The 14,669-nt window shown below is 45.2% G+C and overlaps 1 pseudogene across 1 annotated transcript in view; it reads left to right on the top strand.

The window, feature by feature from the left end:
* LOC311135343 (vacuolar protein sorting-associated protein 4A-like) overlaps positions 1-14,669 on the top strand; it is a 569,660-nt pseudogene that overhangs the window by 542,808 nt on the left and 12,183 nt on the right. The window contains exons 2-7 of the transcript in view: positions 13,124-13,190; positions 13,317-13,461; positions 13,648-13,706; positions 13,816-13,936; positions 14,072-14,227; positions 14,372-14,520. The product of the transcript in view is annotated as a vacuolar protein sorting-associated protein 4A-like (transcript). The remainder of the gene's footprint in view (positions 1-13,123; positions 13,191-13,316; positions 13,462-13,647; positions 13,707-13,815; positions 13,937-14,071; positions 14,228-14,371; positions 14,521-14,669) is intronic.

Raw genomic sequence — 14,669 nt, 5'->3', positions numbered from 1 at the left:
GAGCCAGTAGTTAGGGATATGGACGGTTCGGCACCGAGGTAAAATTAGTTTTATATTGGATATTCGGTCTTCTCTCGTCAATTGCTATTGAACCAAGAATGTCATGACAATGAAAATGCTAAATTAAATCCATGTTTATTTGTCACATGTGCCGAATACAACACCTGTGGACTACCTTGAAATGCTTAACCAATAATGCAGAGTATAAAAAGTAAGAAAATTGGCAAATAGAAAATAGTAACACAGTAAATAGCAATTGACCAGTCCCGAGTCAATGTGCAGGGGGTACAAGGTAGTTGAGGTAATATGTACATGTAGGTAGGGGTAAAAGTGACTAGGCAATCAGGATAGATAATTACAGAGTAGCATCAGCATATGTAGAGTGTGTGAAAGTGTGTGTGTGTTGTCACGATACCAACATTTTACTAAGGATTTGATACCAGGCCAAGTATCACGATACCAAGTAGTATTGCGATACCACGGGGGGGGAAATTGAGTGGCCTAGCTTCCTGTTTGCCCCGTCCCCCCAATGCATGTTCCGGTTTTCTAAAAGTTATGCGCATTTGCTAGGCTACACAAAAAACCTGTCACTGATATTCACACTTCTACTCAATACAACACATAATGAATTTAACTTCACACTGTTTACTATAACAGTATACTGCATAGAATGGCTGAAGGAAGGAATATACATGCATAATGATCTGCATGTCATTGTGGCAGTAAGGGGAAAACTCTGAATGAAACCTTCTTTACTCTTTAAAACACACACACTCTCTCTCCCTCACACGCTCTCTCTGTCTCCCTCTCTCACATAAACACACACACACCACTCTCTCCCGCAAAAACACATAACCTACACACTGCTCCCAACTTTAAAAACGTTAGGCACCAAATAGAATGTAAGGAGCACCAGAAAGAGATTTATTTTGTATATAAACGCAACATGCAACAATTTTTAAGATTTTACTGAGTTACAGTTCATATAAGGAAATCAGTCAATTGAAATAAATAAATTAGGCCCTAATCTGTGGATTTCACATGACTGGGCAGGGGTGCAACCATGGGTGAGCCTGGGAGGGCATAGGCCCACCCACTTGGCAGCCCACCCACTAAGGAGCCAGGCCTAGCCAATCAGAATGACTTTTTCTCCACAAAAGGGCTTTATTACAGACAGAAATACATAATTTAGTTACACAATCAATTTTTAGATATTTCAGGATGATTTGGACATGAAGTGTAAAAAGTTTATATAGGTACCATTAACCAGGTTTCCATCCAACCATTTTATGCGAGTACATGTCGGATAAAAAATTTAATGACAGGCCAGATGGAAACAGCAAATTTGTCGTTAAACTTTCCAAAATACGCTGGACAAAGTGGGATCTTTTTGTGTGTAAAATTAATTATGTGAGAAATTGCATTGGAAACACAAATATTGATATAATAACCATCATATCGAAGTAAACTTGGAGTCACGCGATGATATGTTGTGTGGTCCTCCCACTACGACTGGGGAAAGCATGCAGTTTATTAGGCTACAGATGAAATAAATTATGATGAACTTCACAAGGTGGTGAAAGTGCACAGTGATAAGCTTGATGCTCCTTTCCAATAAATATTGAGGGTCTTATTCTGGTGACATGATGATTGATGCTTGGCTGCCGTTTGATAAATTAAATTAATCTTGCTCTTTTGTCCATAATAATCTTATCATGCACACTATACCTGCACTGTATCTGCGAGCTGGTGGCTAGAGTGCACGTGCCAAGACCAGAGTAAGCACATTCGACTAAAATGTAAATGTAAAATAACACAATCAGTACAGTTGAAAACTATAACAGCACCATCTAGTGGTCAGTACCTGGTAATATCAGGATGTAGGATGGGACAAAAACCTAACAACTGACTCAACAATTACTAATTTCTCTGAACAGGGAGTAAAAAAAATCACAAAATTCACTGGGAATAAATTACATAGCATGAAGAAACAATATTACGAGCTGATACTACATGTCAGACATAGAAAACTGATACTATATACTCATTGTTGGGGTGGGATTTGCCTGGGGTGTGGATGGTCCGTGGGTGACTTTTGGCCATTTCTTTGGATTTCTCATGTCGAACTCATTGTTAGAAAAAAGTTTGGTCCAAATCAGATGTTAGGTAATATATTTATATAATATTATATGAATCCTATAAATTAAAATGCAATCAATTAGCTTAATTTCTCAGAGATCAAATAATATATATTTTAAATTATGACACAGGACTCCTAATCTTATCTGTTTCTAACAACAGAAAAAATGTCAGAACAATCTGAGATGGTGGGTGTCGAAATCCTCTTTCTTGTGCTTTTTGAGGTGGAATGACCCCAGGTGCCTTTTGGTCCCAGACTTGGCGCAACGGTACCACTTACCATGTGGTAGTAGAGTGAACAGGCTATGGCTTGGGTGGCTGGGGTCCTGACAATTTTCCATGCCTTCCTCTGACACCGCCTGGTATAGAGGTCCTGGATGGCAGGGAGCTCGGCCCCAGTGATGTACTGGGCTGTCCGCACCACCCTCTGTAGTGCCTTGCGATCAAGGGCGGTGCAGTTGCCATACCAAGCGGTGATGCAGCCGGTCAAGATGCTCTCAATGGTGCAGCTGTAGAACATTTTGAGAATCGTTTCAACCTCCTGAGGGGGAAGAGGCGCTGTCGCACCTTCTTCATAACTATGTTGGTGTGTATGTACCATGATAGATCCTTAGTGATGTGGACACCAAGGAACTTGAAGCTCTCAACCCACTCCACTACAGCCCTGTCGATGTGGATGGGGTCGTGCTCGCCCCTCCGTTTCCTGTAGTCCACGATCAGCTCCTTTGTCTTGATGAGGGAGAGGTTGTTGTCCTGACACTACACTGCAGGGTCTCCGACTTCCTCCCTGTAGGCTGTCTCATTGTCGTTGGCGATCAGGCCTACCAACGTCGTGTTGTCAGCAAACTTGATGATGGTGTGGAGTTGTGCGTGGCCACACAGTCGTGGGTGAACAGGGAGTACAGGAGTCGCCTAAGCACACACCCCTGAGGGGCCCCCATGTTAAGAGTTAGCGTGGTAGATGTGTTGTTACCTACCCTCACAACCTGGGGACGGCCATCAGAAAGTCCAGGATCCAGTTGAAGAGGGAGGTGTTCAGTCCCAGGGTCCCGAGATTGGTGATGAGGGGACTATGGTGTTGAACGCTGAGCTGTAGTCAATGAACAGCATTCTCACATACAGTAGGTATTCCTATTGTCCAGGTGGGAGAGAGCAGTGTTCATTAGTCAATGAACATTATTCTGACATATAGTGCGTTCGGAAAGTATTCAGACCCCTTGACTTTCTCCACATTTTGTTACGTTACAGCCTTATTTTAAAATTGATTCAATTGTTTACACACAATACCCCATAATGAGAAAGCAAAAACAGGTTTTTAGACATGTTTGCAAATTTATAAAAAATACAAAACTGAAATATCACATTTACATACAGTACCAGTCAAAAGTTTGGACACACCTACCAGAATAATAGTGAAGACATCAAAACTATGAAATTACACATATGGAATCATATAGTAACCAAAAAAGTGTTAAACAAATCAAAATATATTTTATATTTGAGATTCTTCAAAGTAGCCACCCTTTGCCCTGATGACAGCTTTGCACACTATTGGCATTTTCTCAACCAGCTTCATGAGGTAGTCACCTGGAATGCATTTCAATTAACAGGTTAAAAAGTTAATTTGTGGAATTTCTTTCCTTCTTAATGTGTTTGTGCCAATCAGTTACGTTGTGACAAGGTAGGGTTGGTATACAGAAGATAGCCCTATTTGATAAAAGACCAAGTCCATATAATGGCAAGATCAGCTAAAATAAGCAAAGAGAAACGACAGTCCATCATTACTTTAAGACATGAAGGTCAGTCAATCCGGAACATTTCTAGAATTTTGAACGTTTCTTCAAGTGCAGTTGTAAAAACCATCAAGCGCTATGATGAAACTGGCTCTCATGAGGACCGCCAAAGGAAAGGAGTTACCTCTGCTACAGAGGATAAGTTCATTAGAATAACTGCATCTCAGATTGCAGCCCAAATAAATGCTTCACAAAGTTCAAGTAACAGACACACCTCAACATCAACTGTTCAGAGGAGACTGCGTGAATCAGGACTTCATGGTCGAATTGCTGCAAAGAAACCACTACTAAAGGACACCAATAAGAAGAAGAGACTTGCCTGGGCCAAGAAACAAGAGCAATGGACATTAGACCGGGGGAAATCTGTCCTTTGGTCTGATGAGTCCAAATTTGAGATTTTTGGTTCCAACCGCTGTGTCTTTGTGAGACGCAGAGTAGGTGAACGGATGATCTCCGCATGTGTGGTTCCCCCCGTGAAGCATGGAGGAGGAGGTGTGATGGTGTGGGGGTGCTTTACTGGTGACACTGTCAGTGATTTATTTAGAATTCAAGGCACACTTAACCAGCATGGCTACCACAGCATTCTGCAGCAGTACGCCATCCCATCTGGTTTGCGTTTAGTGGGACTATCATTTGTTTTTCAACAGGACAATGACCCAACACACCTCCAGGCTGTGTAAGGGCTTTTTGACCAAGAAGGAGAGTGATGGAGTGCTGCATCAGATGACCTGGCCTCCACAATCACCCAACCTTAACCCAATTGAGATGGTTTGGGATGAGTTGGACCGCAGAGTGAAGGAAAAGCAGCCAACAAGTGTGGGAACTCCTTCAAGACTGTTGGAAAGGCATTCCAGGTGAAGCTGGTTGAGAGTGTGCAAAGCTATTGGCTACTTTTAAGAATCTCAAATATAAAATATATTTTGATTTGTTTAACACTTTTTTGGTTACTACATGATTCCATGTGTGTTATTTCATAGTTTTGATGTCTTCACTATTATTCTACAATGTAGAACATAGTAACCTTTTACTGGTACTGTAAGTATTCAGACCCTTTACTCAGTACTTTGTTGAAGCACCTTTGACAATGATTACAGCCTTGAGTCTTTTTGGGTATGACACTACAACCTTGGCACACCTGTATTTGGGGAGGTTCTCCCATTCTTCTCTGCAGTTCCTCTGAAGCTCTATCAGTTTGGATGGGGAGCATCGCTGCACAGCTATTTTCAGGTCTCTCCAGAGATGTTCAATCTGGTTCAAGTCCGTGCTCTGGCTGGGCCACTCAAGGACATTCAGAGACTTGTCCCGAAGCCAATCCAGCGTTGTCTTGGCTGTGTGCTTAGGGTCATTGTCCTGTTGGAAGGTAAACCTTCGCCCCAGTCTGAGATCCTGAGCGCTCTGGAGCAGGTTTTCATTAAGGATCTCTCTGTACTTTACTCCGTTCATCTTTCCCTTGATTCTGACTAGTCTCCCAGTCCTTGCCGCTGAAAAACATCCCCACAGTATGATGCTGCCACCACCATGCTTCACCGTAGGGATGGTGCCAGGTTTCCTCCAGACGTGACACTTGGCATTCAGGCCAAAGAGTTCAATCTTGGTTTCATCAGACCAGAGAATCTTGTTTCTCATGGTCTGAGAGTCCTTTAGGTGCCTTTTGGCAAACTCCAAGCGGGCTGTCATGTGCCTTTTACTGAGGAGTGACTTCCGTCTGGCCACACTACCGTAAAGGCCTGATTGGTGGAGTGCTGCAGAGATGGTTGTCCTTCTGGAAGGTTCTCCCATCTCCGCAGAGGAACTCTGGAGCTCTGTCAGAGTAACCATCAGGTTCTTGTCAACTCCCTGACCAAGGCCCTTCTCCCCCAATTGCTCAGTTTAGCCGGGCGGCCAGCTCTAGGAAGTGTCTTGCTGGTTACAAACGTATTCCGTTTAAGAATGACGGAGGCCACTGTGTTCTTGGGGACGTTCAATGCTGCAGACGTTTTTTGATACTCTTCCCCAGATCTGTGCCTCGACACAATCCTGTCTCGGAGCTCTACGGACAATTCCTTTGACCTCATGGCTTGGTCTTTGCTCTGACATGCACTGTCAACAGTGGAACCTTGTATAGACAGGTGTGTGCCTTTCCAAATCATGTCTAATCAATTGAATTTACCACAGGTGGACTCCAATCAAGTTGTAGAAACATCTCAAGGATGATCAATGGAAACATGATGCACCTGAGCTCAATTTCGAGTCTTATAGCAAAGGGTCTTAATACTTATGTACATAAGGTATTTCTGTTTCTTTTTTTTTATACACTACTGGTCAAAAGTTTTAGAACACCTACTCATTCAAGGGTTTTTCTTAATTTATACTATTTCTACATTGTAGAATAACAGTGAAGACATCAAAACTATGAAATAACACATATGGAATCATGTAGTAACCAAAAAAAGTGTTAAAAAAATCGGTTGTGTAAATCTGCAAAAAAATCTAAAAACCGGTTTTTGCTTTGTCATTATGGGGTATTGTGTGTAGATTGATGAGGGAAAAATATAATTTCATCAATTTTAGAATGAGGCTGTAACGTAACAAAATGTGGAAAAGGGAAGATGTCTGAATTCTTTCCGAATGCACTGTAGGTATTCCTCTTGTCCAGGTGGGAGAGAGCAGTGTGGAGTGCAATAGAGGTTGCATCATCTGTGGATCTGTTTGGGCATTATGCAAATTGGAGTGGGCCTAGGGTGTCTGGGTTGATGGTGTTGATGTGTGCCATGACCAGCCTTTCAAAGCATTTCATGGTTACAGATGTGAGTGCAGCTCGTTAGCATTGGCTGGCAAAACTACCTCTAACTTCCTTCATACTGCCTGTAATCCTTGGCTTTTGGTGAGGGTTCGTACATATGGTCATTGTGGGGATGACGTTATTGATGCACTTATTGATGAAGCCCGTGACTGATGTGGTAAATTCCTCAATGTTATCGGATGAATCCCTGAACATATTCCAGTCTGTGCTAGCGAATAAGTATTGTAGCTTAGCATCAGCTTTTGTCTGACCACTTCCGTACTGGTATTTCCTGTTTGAGTTTTGCTTGAAAACAGGAAGGAGGATGGAGTCATGGTCTGATTTGCCGAAGGGAGGGCGAGGGAGGAACTTGTATGCGTTTCTCTGAGTAGAGTAAAAGTCGTCCAGATTGTTAGCGCCTCTTGTGGTGCAGGAGACATATTGGTAAAAGTGGGGTAAAATGCATTACAGCTCATTGAGTGCCTACTTAGTGCTATTCTCGTTTTGTGGTGGGATGTAGACAGCAGTGATGATGACAGATAAAAACTCTCGTGGTAGGCCTCTTCTAGTTCAGGTAAGCAAAAGCTTGTGACTTCCTTCACACTTGAAGCTGCACACCAGTTGTTGTTTACGAAGAGGCACACTTCTCCCCCTTTGATTTTGCCCCAGTCCGCTGTGTGGTCGCTATGAAGCATGGAGAAACCCTAGACTTTTATGTCCATATCACCCGTCAGCCAAGTATCTGAAAAGCATACAATATTACAGCTTTTCACGTCCCGTTGGTAGGAAACTCTAAAACGGAGCTCATCCATCTTGTTCTCAAGTGAATTTGACATTTGCCAATAAAACAGAGGGGAGTGCTGGACGATTTTTCTCTGCGTCTAACAAGGACTCTAACCCTCGCTTGTGGCACTTGGGTAGCCCGAACAATGGAGTAGGGTCCGGTGTAAACAACGGAAAAGCTGAGTCGGAGTTGAAGTAGGAGCCAAAATCGAGGTCGAAGTTGAGGTTAGCTGTCGATTCGTGTTCTCCATCCTCCCCTGATTCAGAAGATACCATTTTCTTTGTCATGGCATGCTTGGTTCAATAGCTATTGAACCATATACCTACCGGCTCTCTAAAGACTCTAAAGTCTGGTAAACAATACTTTCCTGTGGACATTTAGTCTCAAATTCCGAACAGCTGAAGGACAAACCGCACAGAAAACCAACTGAGTAAATTTAAATGTATTTGTATCGAACATTCTGGCTTGGAGGAGGAACATTTACCCGATTTTGCAGGCATTAGTTTCAGGCTGTATATACCAATTCATTGTGTAGGAATGGAACATTTACCCGATTTTGCAGGCATTAGTTTCAGGCTGTATATACCAATTCATTGTGTAGCTTGCTAGCCACATTATAAATTAAACTTATAGTTAGCACTAGTTACCAGTCAAATTGTATGCTTTTATTTAGCCCAATAATGGACTAAAGTAGCCTAACTTTTCATAGTCCAAGGACCTTACATGTTCTGTTTAGAGGCAAATTGTCTCTGGCAGCCAAGACAGCCAAATACTTCATCTAAACGTGAATCGATTCTCATTTGCGGTACGGTTATAGAAACATAAAGCCCTCTACTTCCATATCACATCAAAATAATGTCACAAATGCAAAATATACACTTAATGTACACTGTTTTAACCGGTTTTAACTCAGTTCTAGCCAACAGTATTTATCAGTGACAACACGTTTGTGGCGTCAGTCTTCCGTTTAAACACAGGTGTTCGGAGACGCAGATAGCTTATTAGCTGTCACGCCCTGGCTCTGCGGACTCTTATATGTTGAGCCAGGGTGTGGATTTTCTATGTGTGATTTTCTATGTTGTGTTCTAGGTCGTGTTTTCTATGTTGGCCAGGGTGGTTCCCAATCAGAGGCAGCTGATTCTCGTGGTCTCTGATTGGGAACCATACTTAGGCAGCCTGTTGGCACTAGTTATTTGTGGGATCTTGTTCTGTAAGGTTTGTTTTGGTGTATAACCTAGGACTTCACGTATCGTTTGTTGTTTTGTTGTTAGTGTAAAGTACTCATTAAAAGATGTACGGTTATCACGCTGTGCCTTGGTCCGCTTCTTACGACGATCGTGACAGAAGATCCCACCAAAATAGGACCAAGCAGCGTGTGCAGGAGCAAACGCCGGGTATGGAACAGGAGGTTACTCTGGTAGATGTCCTCCTCGGTTGGGGGAGAATCACAGAGGAGGAGGCCGTCCGCTACCGGAGGGCAATGAGGGAGGATGCCCAGGCAGGAGAGGAGAAGCGGCGCCAACCGGGCCGTCGTCGGACAGGCGAGAGGCAACCCCAAGTAATTTTTTTGGGGGGGCACACGGCATGGACGACGGGGCTGCTGGAGGCAGCTACAGGGCGAGTTTGCGGACTAGGAGAGGAGGCCACCAGGTTACGGGGGCCATTGGTCATGAGGGGCAAGGAGAGTGTAGAGGCACGGCGAGAGGTACTGGGGTGTGTTACCAGTCCGGTCCGGCCCGTTCCTGATCCCCGCACAAGGCCAGTGGTGTGTGTTCCCAGTACGCTCCGGCCTGTTCCTGTTCCTCGCACCAAGCCTGTGGTGCGCGTCGCCAGCCCGGTTCGGCCTGTTCCTGCTCCCCGCACCAAGCCAGTGGTGCGCGTCGCCAGCCCGGTCCGGCCTGTTCCTGCTCCCCGCACCAAGCCTGTGGTGCGCGTTGCCAGCCCGGTCCGGCCCGTTCCTGCTCCCCGCACCAAGCCAGTGGTGCGCGTCGCCAGCCCGGTCCGGCCTGTTCCTGCCCCTCGCACCAAGCCTGTGGTGCGCGTCGCCAGCCCGGTCCGGCCTGTTCCTGCTCCCCGCACCAAGCCTGTGGTGCGCGTCGCCAGCCCGGCACCGCCTGTTCCTGCTCCCCGCACCAAGCCTGTGGTGCGCGTCGTCAGCCCGGTCCGGCCTGTTTCTGCTCCCCGCACCAAGCCAGTGGTGCGCGTCGCCAGCCCGGTCCGGCCCGTTCCTGCTCCCCGCACCAAGCCAGTGGTGCGCGTCGCCAGCCCGATCCGGCCCGTTCCTGCTCCCCGCACCAAGCCAGTGGTGCGCGTCGCCAGCCCGATCCGGCCCGTTCCTGCTCCCCGCACCAAGCCAGTGGTGCGCGTCGCCAGCCCGGTCCGGCCTGTTCCTGCTCCCCGCACCAAGCCAGTGGTGCGCGTCGTCAGTCCGGCACAGCCCGTGCCTGTTCCACCGGTGCCTGGTCAGGCACCGGTCAGCTGCTCCACACCGGAGCCTGAGCAATCCGCTCCACCGGTGTCCAGTCCAGCTCCGGCCAGCGGGACCAGACCAAGGGCGCTACGGGAGGGGTAGCGAGAGAGTGGTGGTCACGCCCGGATCCGCCTCCGAGGCGGAATGCCCACCCGGCCCCTCCCCTGTTGGGTTTGGTTGGCGCGGTCGCAGTCCGCGCCTTTGGGGGGGAGTACTGTCACGCCCTGGCTCTGGGGACTCTTATATGTTGAGCCAGGGTGTGGATTTTCTATGTGTGATTTTCTATGTTGTGTTCTATTTCGTGTTTTCTATGTTGGCCAGGGTGGTTCCCAATCAGAGGCAGCTGATTCTCGTTGTCTCTGATTGGGAACCATACTTAGGCAGCCTGTTGGCACTAGTTGTTTGTGGGATCTTGTTCCGTAAGGTTTGTTTTGGTGTATAACCTAGGACTTCACGTATCGTTTGTTGTTTTGTTCGTGTGTGTACCTAAATAAAAAGATGTACGGTTATCACGCTGCGCCTTGGTCCGCTTCTTACGACGATCGTGACATTAGCATAGGTATGCCACTGTCTTCCGTCTGTTTTCCGTAAACAAGCGCTGTAACATGGAAATACGGCTGTGTGGGAACCCTAACCCTATCAAAATGTAGTAATTTAACCTTTTTAATTGATTTATTATTATTTATTGCTGATATGAAAGATACATTCCTTATGTTATCAAAACCGTACAGCAAGTGCTGCGTTTTAACGTTCAGAATGAGCGTTGGGGCTCTTAATAAAACTTCCCCGGCCAGAAGATACTATCATCAATAGGCGCTAAAGGTAGTTAGCGTCTATGAATGGGTTAGCTGTTATTGAACTGTATTTTATTAGCTACTAACCATATAGCGTTTAAGCTAGCTAGGTATCTAGCTAGCTACACTTGTTGTCAGTGACACATGTAACTGTTACTTTAGCTGAGAAATCTCAACTCTCCACGTACAGTGCCTTCAGAAAGTATTAACACCCCTTGACTTTTTCCAAAGTATTATGTATGGGGCAAATCCAACACATCACTGAGTACCACTCTTCATATTTTCAAGCATGGTGGTGGCCGTATCATGTTATGGGTATGTTTGTCATCGGCAAGGACTGGGGAGTTTTTTTTTTAGGATAAAAATAAACTAAATAGAGCTAAACAGGCAAAATACTAAACCTGGTTCAGTCTGCTTTCCAACAGACACTGTGAGACAACTTCACCTTTCAGCAGGACAATAACCTTAAACACAAGGCCAAGTATACACTAAAAACATGTGTTCACTTTGACATTATGGGGTATTGTGTGCAAATGGGTGAGAAAAAAAAGTATAGTTAATCCATTTTGAATTCAGGCTGTAGCACAATAAAATGTGGAATAAGTCAAGGGGTATGAATACCTTCTGAAGGCACTGTACAAGGGAGTTGAGTGGCGACGAGTGTAAAATCTTAAATCCTTACCGTGTACCTATGTAAAGTCTGGCCTTTTTTTGTTTGCAGAAATCTATACCTTTTTTAATTAATTATTTTAACCCCTTTTTCTTCCCAATTGGTAGTTACAGTCTTGTCCCATCGCTGCAACTCCCGTACGGACTCTGGGAGTCCTCCGAAACACGATCCTGCCACGCCGCTTTCTCCTTCTTGACACACTACTCGCTTAACCCGGAAGCCAGCCGCACCAATGTGTCGGAAGAAACCCTGTACAACTGGCGACCGTGTCAGCGTGCATGTGCCCGGCCCACCACAGGAGTCGCTAGAGTGCGATGGGACAAGGACATCCTGGCCGGCCAAACCCTCCCCTAACCCGGATGACGTTGGTACAATTGTGCGTCGCCTCATGGGTCTCCCGGTCGCGGCCGGCTGCGACACAGCCCGGGATCGAACCCGGATTTGTAGTGATGCCTCAAGCACTGCAGTGCCTTAGACCGCTGCACCACTCAGGAGGCCTGAAATCCATACTTTAAAATAAACCTTTAGTCAAATACAACCACCGACTGTTTCCTCATTTGGACAATGAGTGTTTGTAGACGCAGGCCTATGTAATCTGAGATTCAACTGGCACGTGTATTTGCGCTGAGTTGTCATTTTAGGCTGCATTTACACAGGCAGCCCAATCGTGATCTTTTTTTCACTAATTGGTCTTTTGACCAATCAGATCAGCTCTGAAAAAGAGCTGATGTGAAAAGAAAGGGGATACCTAGTCAGTTCCACAACTGAATGCATCCAACCGAAATGTGTCTTCCGCATTTAACCCAACCCCTCTGAATCAGAGAGGTGTGGGGGGCTGCCTTAATCGACATCATCGGCGCTGGAGGGGGGCAGTTGTTTTGGGGGTTAACTGCCTTGCTCAATGGCAGAATGGCAGATCTTTCCACCTTGACTGGCTCGGAGATTCGAACCAGTAAACTTTCAGTTACTGGCCCAATGCTCTTAACTGCCAGGCTACCTGCCGCCCCATGATCTGATGTGATTGGTCAAAAGACCAATTAGTGGAAAAAAGATCAGAATTGGGCTGCCTGTGTAAATGCAGCCTTAGAGCAACAGAAATGAGGAAACAGTCAGTGTTTGGTTGTATTTGATGAAAGCTTTATTAAAAAGTATGGGTTTCAGCAAACATTGAAAGGCCTGACTTTACACAGGACAAACATAGGTACACATTAAGGCTTTAAGATGTAACATTTTCACAACTAATAAAGTATCGACTGACAGCGACTCGATGTAGTAGGAGCGCCAGTCCGTCCACACTCGTTGCCACTCAACTTCGTTGTACTTATACGTGGAGAGTTGGGATTTCTCAGCTACTGTTACTTAGGCTATGTATTCCTTTAATGGATTGTCTTGTCTTTTCTAGTCAAGTCTATTTATTATAAGTATTAGGCTAGTAGGTAATTACTTATCTGTCAGTGGAGGCTGCTGAGGGGGGGACAGCTCATAATAATGGCTGGAATGAAGTAATGGCAAGAATGGAGTGAATGGAATGGTATCAAACACATGAAAACCATGTGTTTGACTCCATACCGGCCATTATAATGAGCCGTCCTCCCCTCCGCAGCCTCCACTGTTGTCTGTTAATGTCAGCTTTTACTTGTCACAGTTACTGGACTTTACCATGATGATTTCATGTATATCTTTCATTCCTTCCTCTCTCTTCCCTCACACAGAAAGCAATAGATCTTGTGACCAAAGCCACAGAGGAGGACAAGAACAAGAACTCTTCTCCTGACCGCAGTCCAATTTTTTAAAGTGTGCAGAGTGGAAAATAGGTTGTGTTTTTGGGAGGTAAACATTGATTTGGAAAATACTTAATGGATGGAAGGTGGTTAAAAAGTAATGTTTTTTATTTATTTTCTCCAGATGAGGCACACAGTGACAAGGCAAAGGAGAGCATACGTGGTAAGTGTATGCAGTACCTAGATCGGGCAGAGAAACTCAAAGATTACTTGAAGAACTAAGAAAAGGCAGGGAAGAAGCCTGTTAAGGAAGCACAGAGTAATGATAAGTAAGTTGTTGTCATACATGTGTTCACACAGACACTGTCCTGCATTAACACAAGCATACCTAGGAAATAACACTTTGAAAATAGATAATCAAAACTGTGCATGCATTGCAGACAATGACAAGGGCCACATAGTCACCAGCACCAAGTAATTTGTTTCACATTACACATGTATATTCCTTCTATGAGTGACAGTGACAGCGAGGGTGAAAACCCAGAGTGAAAGAAACTGCTGGAGCAACTAATGGGTGAGTGTGTTTATGTCTCCACTTTCACGTGTCTGCTGTCTAAACTGTGTCTGTCATGTACATGAAGGAAATTAACTTGGATGCTTAACTGATCCTTGTCCTGGTACAGGTGTCATTGTAATGGAAAAGCCCAATGTCCGGTGGAATGATGTGGCCGGACTGGAGGGAGCTAAGGAGGCCTTGAAGGAAGCTGTAATCCTGCCCATTAAATTCCCTCACCTCTTCACAGATTAGACTGTCTTTATTTCTCACACACATAATCTTTCTCACTATCATCTGCGTGGACGTGTCACCATAACGAGATAATACTTTATGTGTATTCTGTCTATTTGTTCATTATGCTTGAATTTGTCTCTGGTTGCAAGGAAACGCACTCCATGGAGAGGGATTCTGCTCTTTGGACCCCCTGGGACAGGAAAGTCTTACCTGGCCAAAGCAGTAGCCACAGAAGCCAACAACTCCACCTTCTTCTCTGTGTCATCATCAGACCTCATGTCCAAGTGGCTTGGAGAGAGTGAGAAGTGAGATATAATTTTTATTTGTAATTCTACTGTTTGTGTAAATCCCCTTTATGCATCCACAACTGATTGGATCTTATTCTTTCTCACTGATACTTACGTATCCTGTTTAATTTTTGTGCCTCTCTTTTTCTCTCCATCCGTCAGACTGGTGAAGAACCTGTTTGATCTTGCCCGCCAGCACAAGCCCTCCATCATCTTTATTGACGAGGTGGACTCGCTCTGTGGCTCCAGGAATGAGAATGAGAGTGAGGCAGCCCGGCGGATCAAGAAAGAGTTCCTGGTACAGATGCAAGGTGAGAGATTAGTCACTACACCCACTCCCCACTATCTACCAAGACAGCCTTTACACTTCAGACCAAACAAACACCTCATCAGAGAAGACTTTAAACCTTAGCTTCTGCATCAGTTGACTTGAACCTTTCCGTTTCAATGCGTGTTCTAT

The sequence above is a fragment of the Coregonus lavaretus genome (genome assembly GCF_964263955.1).
Source record: "Coregonus lavaretus genome assembly, chromosome: 9".
In the NCBI taxonomy this organism is placed as follows: Eukaryota; Metazoa; Chordata; class Actinopteri; order Salmoniformes; family Salmonidae; genus Coregonus; species Coregonus lavaretus.
The sequence above is the reverse complement of the archived record's forward strand: the minus strand, read 5'-3'. Positions and strand labels throughout refer to the sequence as shown.